Below are 10,188 nucleotides of genomic sequence, written 5' to 3' on the forward strand. Positions count from 1 at the left end.
ATACTGTATCTATAGCAATATCATTAGCAATCTCTTCCACATAGATATTTAGACATATGGACACATAATATTAAATTGAAATTATTAAATACAAAGAATTAAAGTTGTGTGGTAGTAGAGGTGACAGATTTTTTTAAAGGTCCATTATTGGTAGACCTATTCCTTGACCCTTAAAAAAAAAACAAGCCCAAAATGCACTATACTCAGTTTATCTCAAGTGACTAGACATAACCAGAACGGACATCTGCTAATGCTGCAATAATTCAGGCTACAACATTATTTCCATTGTAACTAACTTTCCCTGGTCATTTTCAGTCCTTCATAACTTCCTGAAATATTAATAAGTGCTGAAATTTATTATGCACTTAGGGCTCTGTCTTGAGATGTACATAGCTCTGTGGCCCTAAGCTGGCGCTACAGCTTGCGTTCACATGCTTTTCTAGCACAGAATCAAAGCAGCAGAAAACAGGGCTGAAAAGCACCTTAAGGGATTGCTGAGTTCATATCCTGACATTTCCACCCCATGGGTGGATAACCATAGATTTTTCTCATTTATTCTTAGCAACATCCAATGACAGAGGAGGTTACTGACATCCCCATTCTCAGGCCTCTCTGTCCTCATTACTGGGCCTTCTTCTGTTGAACCTAAGCATTCTGCTGGCAACCCTTTTTTTTTTTTTTTTTTTTTTTTTTTGTCTTAGATGGGGAGAATAGCTAGTTAAGGCTTAAAAGGGACTTAAGAGCAACTTTTGAAGACCTATGGGAAAGTTACTGAGAAGATGGAACCAAGCTCTATACTGAGGTGCATGGGAGGGGCAGAGATCATAAATCTGAGACAGCGATCATGAATTGGACCTGGGAGGTTCTGGCTGGACATCAGAACAAAATTTTCACATGAGGATCATTAAGGACTGGAAGAGGTTGTGAAGTCTCCCTCCTTGGAGGTTTTCAAGACCCGACTGTTCAAAACACTGAGCAACCTGGTCTGAATTCAGCATTGGTCCTGCTTGGAGGGAGAGGTTGGACTAGAGACCTCCCGAGGGCACTCCCAACCCGAATTATTCTGTAACTCTAACTGTCTCTCTTTGCAGAAGGCTCATACAATTAATCTGCCTTTACTTTTCTCTTACGTAGATTAAATAATAGCAATGTATTCACAGCCTCCCTTCAGGCGCTGTGTTTCCCACAAACCTGGCTCTTGTTATTTCTCCCATCTCTCCTGAAGGGCTCGGAGCCCCTGCTTTGATGTGCTGAGAATGCTTTTCCAGACTGAGGCCAGAGGTATCACCAGGTGGCAGAACAGAGATTCTTTGTTGCTACGTAAGTGCTGAACCTGCATTCGAGTTGGCTACTGAAAAGGCGCAGCATGGGACAGCGTATACAGCACGGCATTGAAACATATATATTCTGTAAGTGTAATGTAAAGACTAGAGCTACCCTGGAATTCAGTTTCTCATGCTGCTTTTTCTCCAAACTGTGAGATCATTTTTCTTGGAGTATTTGTGCTCTTTTCCAGAGTAGTTTCAAATACATCATTTTCCCCCAGAAACTTTCAGGTTGGCACTAAACGTTAATATTGTGCCCCAAAATGAATGTACTTGGAATTTGACTCTTCAACAGAACAGAAGTGGGTTTGCAGCTTGAAATAATGGGTAATGCATTGACAGCAGTATTTTTTATTTTTAATTTTTGTAAACAGATGTATCCCAACAGAATTAAAAAATGTCCTGCAGTAAGTCGTCTTCAAGAAAATACAGAGCAAATAGTGCCTTTCAGTTGTTTATGTGAAACAGAGAGCCAAAACTGTCAATTTTGCTACTGAATCTTTTTTTTCTGAAAAACCATAAAGCTACATTTGAATAATAATAACCAGAACATATACAGTGTTTTCCAGGCACCATCTAAACCTATTTCAGCAGTCTGCATCACGCTTTGTTTCTCATAGCCCTATACAGCCTCAAAGCCCAAAACAATACCTCGCAGTGCCTATTGTTCCCTTCTCCCCTGTGCTCTCCCCACTAACATACCCACTTTGCCACAGTCTGAAAGAAAAAAAAAAAAGAAAAAGAAAAAAAGATGTTCTCTTATTCAAGGCGTTTTCCCTAGGGTCTATTTTGACACCCTTAGTGATTTTAGGACAATGTAAAGTTTCTGCAGCACCATTGCTCTCTTGTTCCCATTCTGGCAGACTGCTTGCTGATCTTGGCAGAACCTTAGTGAATTTAAATAGACAGACAAATATATTTTTTACTATTTTTTTTTTCTTTCTAGGTTATTCCTTACCCTTTTCAAGGGACTGGTATAGTCAGAAGAATGTCAGTCTCAGCTTGAGGACAGGAAGTTTGCAGGTTACTTCTTTCCCTGCAAACTACTCAATGTATCATCTTTAGAAACTCTCATACTAATCTAAGATTAAAAAATCACTATTTATAAATGGAGGCATAGCGAGAGTCTTTATTCGGGTACCCATCCTTTCAATTACTTATACACAGTTACAAGTAATCAAACCTCAGGCACTTCGATATCATGCTTGGATCTTAATAATTTCATTTATCACTTTTTTCCTTAAGTTTTTGAGAGGTGATAAACTGGCAAAATGCATATTTAATCTGTATTTGCTACAAGTAAAACTGCCTCTGAAGTACTGGACATTTATTTCTACAGCTGGTTCTGAATTCAAATGCACTGGTTATAAATAATTTCTGAGGGCCATGTAATATTTATGCAGGAAATCTGAAACTTCGTGTCATGTTTGGAAAAATGAAACACAAGGAGGAGAGGTTACTTTTTCACTGAACCAGTGCAGGCTGAAGCATCTGATATGGTACTACCAGTGCACCTACAACAACCTGGGAGTAGCGGTTGTTGCACTACGGTTGCTGAGGGACCTGAAAGTCTCCCCTTGGCAACCTGTGCAGTCTGCATAATGGTTTGTAATTCCTTCTCAGTCCATCCCCCTCATCCCAGCCCTCTGCAAGAATGCTGGCTTTTACATAAAGAAACAAACTGCATCTTCTCAGATCTATCCAAGTGTTTGCCTCCACTTGACAGAATATAGAAAATGAAGTGACTTTGATGTGTTGCATTTTTGCCTGATTGTTTTTTTGGAGGTGATGATTAGGCATGTGTTGATTACATTGACTTGCTCAGTTATAACTATGCCCTCAGTTACTCCTGTGTGGTTTAAGTTTAACTGTCCATCTTTCAGGTGAGAATTACCTCACCTGACTTCAGGCATCTCCAATTTAGACAGCTATGGCTGAGTTATGTTCCCCATTACAGTCAACAGGAAGAAATAGATACGAAATAGATACAAAATTGATAAATCAGTAGATGAAAAAGCCAGGAAGGGCTAGGAGAATGCTGAAGGACAAAACTGTAATTCAAAACAACCATGAAAAGTTGGGATGAATGCAAGCTTTTGCACTTAAGTGGATTTAATCGGTTGCAAAACAACTAGGAAAGCATAGGTCTCCTACGGATGACACTGGGTCTCAAGCTGAACATGAGTCCACATTCAGGTCAACATCATCAAGTTTTCAAAGGCCTGGAATGATTAACCTAAGAGATCCTTCCCACCGCTGTGTCCCGTTTCAGGAACTTTAATGCCCCTTGGAGTGTGTGTGTGAGGTAAATATCCCAAGGATGATGAGAAAAATTAACTTGAAAAAGAAGTGGGATCATTTCTTCTAAAGAAAAGACAGAAGTACTATGCTAACAGTCTTCAGAAATAAACGGAACAGCCTATTCTCCGTATTTGTAGCAGGGAGGACAAGAAATTACTGACCTGAGGTGAAACAAGAGCTAATTGAACTTCCAAAAGACTTTTTAATGCTAAGAATACTAAAGAATAGGGAATAAATGGCTTTGACAAGATCAGGATCTCCATCACAGGAAGTCTTTAAGAGACAGTCAGGAATGTTGTGGGAGAGAACCAGACTCTATAACTTGCCAAGCTTTTTTTCAGCTTTATTTTCCTACAGTTTTGTGCGTAAGCAGCTGATGCAGAAGGAAATAAATACTTGTGTGGCATACCACAAACAGCAGGTGATCTAAGAACCAAACGGCTTGCAGTTTCATGGACCTCAGGTTTATCCAAACAGCTAGAACACCACACAGCACTAAAAACAAAAGTGGCAGACTATGTTAAACTAAGCAAAAATTTCAGGTGCTTTTATTGCAGTACTCTAAATAACAGCTTTAATGTCAAAATGAGGCTCCAGTGAATAGAATGTTAGAAAATAACCATTCTTCATCACCGAGATGCACAAACCTCCTCACATTGTTAAAACTTGTACCCAGATCATTTTAGAGAAGACTATGGTCAGAAACTCTAAATGTATTAATTGACAGAGTATGGCAGTGGCAATGACTATTTTGATCCAGCAGCCTAAAATTGCACCAAAGGAATACTTGGGAGCAAATGATATTGCTTAGGTCAAAGTTAGAACAGTAGTAGCAAAGGAAAAATATTATATTCTTACTCATTTCCAATAAGACAGAGAACATTTCTGTTCTCTCCCTTCATTTAATCTTACATTGCCCAAGCCTGATAACCTTGGAAGACTGATACTAAAGATAAAGCAGGTGAACCTCAAGTGAACAACTAGGATGTAGTAAAATAACATCATGAAAGACAAACTAAAAATGAATGTATTGGCAAAGGTGCAGAACTGGATTTGAATATTTACTGCAACAATAAATACAATAAAGTCTTGTTAAGGCAAACCAGAAACCGCAAATGTAGAGAAGAAAAGTGGTTTAGAGCTTTGGTTAATGCAAAGAAAACAGTTATGGAACGCAAAGACTTTGAAATGCTGACACTTCAAACATACAAGCACTGACAAAGAAAGGAGGAAAGAATCACTAATGCAACTTTGACTGTCAAGAGAAAATTATGCTACCTGACAAGGAGAGCGAATGAAACGATCTAGAGTCTAAATCTTTTCGATCCAGATGTTTTCTGATGGCAAGATTACCAGAAGTCTTTCAGCAATATCGGGAAATAAAAAAACAGTTTGCATTTAACATGCTAGCCTCTTAAGAGTAAGTGAGCTCTTTTTCTGGGAAAAGGCATTAAAAAAAAGATGACAATATTGCAGATTCTAATCTTTAGGGAATTAACTGTTGAAGTGTACTGTAACATAGGGGACTTAAAGCAAAGGTAATTCTCATTGTGGTGAGCAGAGCAAAGACATGGAAGAAGGAGAATTGCAAGGGTCAAAGGACAAGCCACGGCTTAGGTAAATGGCCAGAAACCAGATGCAATACCTTATCATGTTAATGCTATGTCCATATGTTAATGACTCGAACCAGCAAAAGACCTACAAGCTTCAAAGCTAAACTGTTTTGAGTAGTATCTCAAAGTGAAATGTAAATCCCTAGCTGGGCACCTAGCACTCCTGTATAAGACAAGAGAAACCAGTCTCCAAAAGATACGGATACAAGAAAGCCACTGAGCAGGAAACTCCCTGAAGCTCACCAGCAGCCAACATAATGAAACACAGGACCGCATATGAGCTTCTCACCTCTCTGGAGGTTTCATATCTAACCAAGCACTCCTTTCCCTAGTTGGGAGCAAGAACTTCCAAGCAAGTCTTCTAGCAAGGGAAGAGCCTAGGAGAGCTGTTTAGGAAAAGTGATTATCATTCCTGTTCAACTTCAGCTGAGGCAGAAACATAATTCATTTTTTTTTCAACCTTTAACAAAACAGAGACAAATGGGACGTTAAGCCAATCCCCAAAGGACTGCTCTAACTTCTGCCTACAGAAAGAGATTCCATCTTGCTTATCTAAGCCCTGAATTTTATGTTCTTGTTCACGTGGTGAGAGTTCCGAGAATAAATGCTACATCAAGAATGAAAGTCAGCAAGCGTAAAACTTACCCTGGTGTGAGGGTATTTCTGTAAGAAGAGAAAGCTGAGACTGATGGAAGTGAACTCAATTCTCCCATATGCACTGGCAAGTACCTTAGTAGCCACTGGGCTACCATGAAGGATTAAAATTGTAGTCCACAACTGCTCCAGCTCAAACCTTGAGCAGAAAATGTACAGCTGGTGTTTATGATAATCTAAATATCTATTCCTATGCAGCTAAACAAAGCAGCTCCAAACCTTTTTCTTGCTCTAAGGTCAAGTGCACAACTTGGTTTGCATCCACTAAATTCTCTCCAGTGCAAAACCGGGAGCCCCCAGGCTGCTTATTAGAAAAGTTTCATGACACGTGCTATCCCCCATACCCTTTCTCTGTCTTAGCTGGGAAGCAGCAGACTATCAGAGGCCAAAACTGAGACAGGGAAAATGCTAACAGTTAAGTAGGATGGATGATCCTGGACCTGAAACCCCCTTTGGGAAGTCAGGGATGCTACTCGCTTAGCTTACGGAGCCTAGCTTTTCAGGCTGAGGCCACTAGAGATATCTGCACAGCCTACAGCATTTCTGGAATTACAGACAGGACACGGAGGCCTCCAGTGAATTCAGGTGGTGTCAGGATGAGGCTGCTGCTGGGAGGGAAAAGAAAAGAGATTTGGATCACAGGTCTGGACTTGAGTACATTAATCCTTCTTTGAATCTGGCTGCTCAGTTCTCCACTGGCTAAATGAGGCTGTTATTTCTTGCCCGCTTCCTAAGGCTGTGGCGAAACCAACTGCAGGACTGCGAGGCAACCGGATACTTCGGTGAGTTGCTATCGGCACCCCTGGGGACCTTCTGCCTCTCCAAAGTAGAGATCCCGCAGGAGCTGCCAACACGCAGAGCTCTTCCCCAGGCTTCCTATAACAGGCTGCTCGGCCAGAGCGCAGCCCTGGGAGGCTGAGTAACTCCCGGCGTCGACGCGCGGTTAATCCTGCTGCGGGCAAGGGGCCAGAGGTACGAACGCCTGTGTGTAGCTGCCCCTCTCTCCTGACTAAACACCAGCCCGTGCTCAGTGCCCAGCTATGCGAGAAATTCCTCACGGCTTGGAGTCCTCCCCGCTCGATCGAGAACTCGTCTTGTGACGGTGTTTTAGTGACTGTTTTTGTATGAAGAAGCGAAGCATGCAGTTACTGTGCTAACGCCACATTTTAAGCGATATTTACTTGCAGGCAGAGTATGCCCTGTGAACCAGGGCAGTATGCCCAATATCCTTGTTAAGGAATACAAATTTGTTTTTTCCCCTGCAGTTTTCACAGTTCCTACTAATATATTGCTTCAAGTGAAGAACAGGAGAGCCCTCCTGTGGCTAATTTAACACCTGTGATATCGCACAGATGCTATGTACAGCAGGAAAAAAAATATACTCTATGTAAGTTTTCTTTTTTCCTTACTTCTGGTCTCACCCCCTTTAAATATGGTTGATTTAATGAATGTCAAATTTGCTTTCCAGGCAGTTATGTCTCAGGTTTTTTTTCTTCCACTTAAAATGAACAAGCCATTCCTCCTGCAATATCTGTGTTTCATTTCCCTGTTTTGACAATAGGAATGTAAATTATAAAGTAACCCTCTCTGAAATGTTTCTCTTGTGGGCTGTAGGGCAGAAGAGAAGCATATGGGGGATTTATTATGCACAATGACCTCATTCTTTCCAAGTTTCCTCACTCTCAGAAGACATATTTGCAATTCACACACACAGTTCAAAACTAGTAGGCTACATGTCTGCTGTATGTACACGCACACAGAGCTTCTTACATCCCCAGAAGACAACCGGCGACAAACTAGTGAAAGCATTCACATTATTTTTGCATTAGGGCTCTCTCTGGCGCTAAATGAAGCCAACAACCATCTTAAGTAACCCCTAATTTCTGTATGAGCTTCTCAAAGGCACTGCAAAGCTAAGACAAAGACAGTCAGACTACCCAGGGTCCACTTTTAAGAAAAAAATTACTCAGGCGTTATAAGCTTTTGCTGTCAAATGGATAAGTTCAAGGTCAAAAAAGGGAGTCAACTGAGCTCTAATATTCCTTTATTTCTACTTACTATCCGATTCAGAAATAGATTAATCTAAGTCTTGTACTGACATCAAAAGAACTCTAGTCTTTCCTACGTGTTTTCTTGACCCTGTGTTTAACCCTTAGGAGACATTCATTACCTTGCAGGTAACATGACACGGATCAAATCGCACCTCAAAAGAAAAAAATCCTCAAGTGTCTCAAAGGCACCTCTTTTCTGCTCTGCCTGTAACGCAAACATCACACTCAACTCCTCTTCTTCCATATCAATTCAGTGGGTTTTTTTGTTTCCTTCCTCATTACTCCTTTTTAAACTAGCATGAACAAATGCTGCAGGGCAGATACTGCTGGCCCAGTAGGTGGGGGATTCCGGATCTTGGGAAAGATTAAGGTGTAAAACAAATATTTTCATTTGGTTACTACATTTGCTTTTTTCTGCACATGAATTATTTCTCACATAACATAAATGTGATGCGAGTGAGAAAAGCAACTTGCTGAAATACCAGTCAGTAATACATGTTTTGGTGTTCCTAGCTGGCCAGTCAGTCAGTAATAACATTGCAGAAAATTTTATGACTGAAGGATGAATACTTTGGGAAACTCCCAACCAAGGTACAATCTAGTAGCAATCAGTAACAATCTAGAAGCACAACCCACTGGTTATGTGTGTCTGACATATAGTTAACATGAATTTTACTCTTAAGCAGAACAAAAAAAAAAAATCTTGAAACAACAGATTGAGAAGTTCCATGTGCAGAAACTGTCTGAACCAGCTCAGATGAAGCATCACGAAAGCTAGACAAAACTGAGATGATAAAAACAGATGAAGACAACCTATGTTTTCAGAAAATAAGACTTTTCCCAAAGCTAGGAGGACTGGGATTAAGGACACTAAATTGCCTTCTAAAGGGGACAGCTAGGCAAATTCTGTTTAACAATATTGGATTTTAGGATTTGCCTAGGAGTAAAATAACTGATTCAGTCCTAACCTTGCATTCTTTTCTTCAGTGACCTGAATTCAATTGAGTAAGTGGAGACTGTTCTTAACACAGACAAGATGGCAACACGCAAATAGAAAGTTTAATAAGTGGTTTGAGCCTACTTAGGCTGAGAGAGATCTCTGGGCAACAGATAAGAACCTCTTTAGAAGAACTGGCACCAGTCTGATCATCTTCAGCCCTGACTTAATAATAAAGGAACACAGGGACCAAACCTGTGTCTTCTAAAGATGTGGCACCACTCCATGTAGTGCACTGATAGAGCCTCCTAATGACCCGCTTGTTAAATCAATGCTTGGGCTATTAAGCCATTTTTCTTTTTGAAAATAAATGATATTTACTTCTTAGTTTCTCTAGACAAAGACACATTCTTTAGGGAGATGCCAATGGCATTTGAAGCCAGACTATCTTCCCTTTTTTTTTTTATTCCATCTCTTCTCAGTTCACTTGGGCAGAGGTGACAGAAGGTTTTAAAATTTGCAAGACACAAGTCAAATCTTTTTTAGAAGGATCAGCAGTTCATCCGAGCGCCTGGAGACCTAAGGATTGGGCCATTTTAGTAAATCTGCTTTTAAAAAAAGAATATAGAGAAATGCCTTCACCTTACGCAACCAGCCTGCTCAATAGGCAGAAAGTTGCCATTTAACTCAGATACTACACTATGACATTCTTTTAAAGTTTTTTTTCTATTCCAGGCTTTTTCCACAGTGAAGAGCCAGATTTATTTATAAATGTTACATTCTTTTTCTGGTCTCTGGTTAGATGACATGTACAAGTTCTCATTGTGTTCTGGCTACAGAACTCAGGCACAGTCTTATATATATGTACGCACACGTATATATTGTATATTTAGGAACATGTGAATAATTTGCCTTAGAAGAATAGCAACAATAATTTTAATAGGCCATCCCTAAGCATAAAATTGTATTCAAAATGAGACCAAAGGCTATGTCTGTGTTCTGTTTGTTGAACAAATTCTTGAAAGTCTAGAGCCATGAAGCCTAGAGCTGAAAAAATCAGACTGAAAGTGTTCTTTGAGATAAAATACAATTCATCTCGGGGACATAAGATTAGAAGGAATTTCCCATTGGTTTATGGGGATCCCTGTTAGAAATAGAAAGTAATTCTTCTTCCTCAGGTTACAAGAGCAAGACCTGAAAATTTAGGAACCTTCTTGTGGTTCATGCATTTTATGCAACAGAACATAATTACAAAAGGTTTGTTATTAAGGTATTTTGAAATACCAGTAATTCTTGCCAATTGCTTA

The sequence above is a fragment of the Phaethon lepturus genome, unplaced genomic scaffold (assembly GCF_000687285.1).
Source record: "Phaethon lepturus isolate BGI_N335 unplaced genomic scaffold, ASM68728v1 scaffold3350, whole genome shotgun sequence".
In the NCBI taxonomy this organism is placed as follows: Eukaryota; Metazoa; Chordata; class Aves; order Phaethontiformes; family Phaethontidae; genus Phaethon; species Phaethon lepturus.